The sequence below is a fragment of the Bacillus rossius genome, chromosome 1 (assembly GCF_032445375.1).
Source record: "Bacillus rossius redtenbacheri isolate Brsri chromosome 1, Brsri_v3, whole genome shotgun sequence".
In the NCBI taxonomy this organism is placed as follows: domain Eukaryota; kingdom Metazoa; phylum Arthropoda; class Insecta; order Phasmatodea; family Bacillidae; genus Bacillus; species Bacillus rossius.
This window is the reverse complement of record NC_086330.1, coordinates 277,019,083-277,022,786: the sequence shown is the minus strand read 5'-3', so window position 1 is coordinate 277,022,786 and position 3,704 is coordinate 277,019,083.

Here is a 3,704-nt window from a genome sequence, read left to right as displayed (position 1 = left end):
CAGCTTAAACAAGCGCACATTACAACTGCGTTACGCAAGAACAATCCAAGGTACCTAGAGCTGCGATCTAGCGAGCACCGTGCCAACTACAGCCACTGCGCCGTCTCCCCCGGTGCGCCATCACACCCGGTTTTACCCTATATATATATATATATATAGGTATATGTGTAAATACTGTCCTCAAATTATTAAAACAGTCCCCTGTTAACATTTTAAAACGGCGCTGAAGTCAAATTTAATTTTGGCGCGAAGCATTTAGATCGTGAAACGGAACGCAATCGGTGTGAAGTTCGTTTGGTTGTGTAGCTAAGCGGGCAACCGCCATTTTGTTTATTGCTACTACTGCGTCAACTGGTGAACCACGCGTCTCGGCCGTTATTGAAAAAAGTCCACTGGTAAGCAATTTTTGTTTTACTATTTTAAGAGTTTTAATAACGACAATTTGTTTAAAATAATTGATCATCTAGTTTGTAGCCACATCTGTTTCGTTTATCTGAATGTTTTTAAATGATATTGTTTTATTAAGTATTCATGTAAATATGACAGTCACCTGGCCAACAGTCCCCGGTCATTTAATAGCATAGGGGACTGTTCATAGCACAGGGGACTGTTTTCTTAGGTTTTGACTATTAAACGTATCGTCTCCTTCGCAGGTATTATCTCAAAATGCCACCGAAAAAGAAGCCACCAAAACAAAAGAAGAAATACTAGAACAAAAACGTATAGCTGAGCGTTTGAGATACAAGAACTGCACAAGGAATTGGATGCGTATTATAATCACGAAAGAAACCTATTGCATCAGTACAAAGCCTTTAGGGAGTTAAAAGAAAATCTTAATAACGACACTGCAATACTTATGAACTTTTCAGAGAATTACTGTACCAAGTATAATGAAGAAATACAGGCATGTCATTTTGGAGTGTCTAGGCTTCAGCTCAGTCTTTACAGTGTAGTAGTTCACACGAAATCCTATTGTACTGTTTCGCAAAACACCGCACTTTCACCAGGTTCTAAATGGGAACAATTGGAAGCCAATTTTCAAAACTTTATCGACGCATATTACCTGCATCCATTTTATAAGCGACGGACCCGTAAACAGTATCGGAACAAAACCATGTTCCATATATTGGCTACAAGGCTTCATAGAGAGGTTCCAAATATATAAAGGATTTCCTGAACTTTTCTGAGAGTGGCCATGGAAAGGTTGCCGCAGATGGTGTTGGAGCTACGTGCAAGAGGACCGCAGATGCCATCGTTGCTGCAGGAGGTGACATTGACAGTTTGGAATCTTTTATTGAATCTGTGCAACAAATATGTCCTGCAATTACAATGTTTGCGACTGACTATGATGCAAATAATAATATGTCTAACGGTATTCAGAAAGACGCTAATAATTTGAAAAGTTTCAATGGTACCCTCAAAATACATCAGATTATAGGCCCTTTGGGATTACCGAAAGGTGCTGAGAAGCTTATAATAAAAAGTTTAAGCTGCTCTTGTGAAGAAAGGTGTCACATTTTAATCTAGGGGTTATGAACTACCAAGTGACGAAACTTCACTTAAGGACGTTTATATAGACTCACAATCCGAAAGCGAAACCAGGCTAGCCCATAACCCGCCGGATAGTAACATTATTACAGAAACTGAAATTTCACGACCCTGTGACAGTATAAATACTGATTTTGAGAATAGTGCAGGGCCCAGTACATTCAACCAACAGCAGTACAACAGTTGTGATTACGTTCTAGTCAAGTTTAACGTTAGAAACACAGAATATTGTTGTGCTGCTGTTATCACTCAAGTTCATAATGAGGAAGGCGAACTTACATTATCTTTTATGAAAATTTGTGATAATAAGGGTCGCAAGTTAAGAATGGACGAAAATGATATTTCTGATGTCAGTTTTGACCAAATTTTTCAGAAGTTACCAGATCTAGATCTACGTCTGAAAGGGAGAACATTATTTTATTATGTTCCTGTATCTGTACCAGTCTTAGAGAAAAATAAGTAGATTTAGATATTTTTCACTAAAGTACAACGTTAAGACTGATTTGTTTGTAAGGGGCTGTACAAGGAATGTTAAGAATCTTAGTTACTTCAAAAGTACAAATGTTTCAAATTATTATGTCAACATAAAATATCGGTTTTGATAATTAATTAGCAGTAGTAATGTTTTTTTCTGTTCGCAGGACACTATATTTTCATTATTATAAAGACTGACTTTAGTGTCATACAATTTAGTCTTAAAAATACTGTTAAACTAAGAAATTGATTTTGTTAAGTTCAATGAAACTGTTATTAGGCATAAGAAAAGTCACTATAATAAGCTCAATTTGTTTTAATACTCTTGATTTGTTTCAAAAAGTTAAATATTTTAAGAATGGTAAAGAAAATTAGATACTTAAAATACATTAAATATTTACAATTAAATAATTAAAATTAAATACTTAAGTACTTAAAAGTACTAATTGTTTTTGTACATAAAACATTCCCTTGGATGGATACAACAGTCCCCTGTCACGGCTATGCAAATAAACAACAGTTTAAAAAAATTAAAAACACGCTTTTTATAGAAATCCGAACTAAAAAAGAAAATAAATTTAATAAATTTTAATTCAGAATAAGGTTTAAAATTTTGATAAATATAAATTAATAATAACGTAAATAAGAAAATATATCTATTTTATTTTTAAAAAAGCGCGGGGTGCATGGTGTCAATAGTTATATACATTACACACCTAGGACAGTAAAGTAAGAAATGTCTCAAATCACAGGTAATTGTTGGCCGAGGTGAAACCGAGGTCAACAAACATGTGATCTGTGGCTTTCTTATTTGCTGCCCATGGTGGGTATACTATTTTTCTCCTCGACGCAGACGGAAAGCGGCAACATCGTTTAGCGCAGCGGGGATAAAGTTGACGCTTTACGCCCGGAGGGGAGAAAAATATTTTATTGACAGATATGAGTAGGATTATCATTTGGATAATATCTTAAAAAGCACCCCACACTTTTTTAAATAAGATATATTTTTTCTTAATTACACTATTTTAATTCATATTTATCAAAAATTTTAACACTATTCTTAATTTAAATTTATGGAAATTTACTTTCTATTTTTATTTCGGTTTTCTATAAAAAGCGTGCTTTTAAGTTTTTTAAACTATTATTTATTTTCTATTTTTTAGTTCGGCTAGCTACAAATGCGTCTTTTTATTTATTTTAAACTATTATTTATTATACTATGATTTATTTGTTAAAGGTTTCTTAGGCTCTCTCTCCGGACTTTTGAGACCATGGAGTATAGTCTCTATACTCGGGACTAAAAAAAGTCGATACATTCGTAATATATATTACCAGTCTTCATGTTTTGCTATCCTGCCGATCCTGACCAGTATCCTGCACGGATTTATGAAATTATTGCATTGTCATCGGTTATTGATAAGTCTACAAAATTTCTAATTAATCCGACGTTTTAAAGTGAATAAAAAGGATATGTAAGAAAATCATTAATTCTGACGATCCTAATTAAGATAATGAGATGATCTTATCAAATTATTTTAATTGTCATCGGTCCTCCACAAGTCTAAAAAGTTAAAGTGAAATCTGACCGTTTGAAGTGGGTCAAAATCAAGTCCAAGTATCTGTGAGAAAATCATTAATCCTGACGATCCTTATTAGGATAATGAGATTATCTTATTAAAATA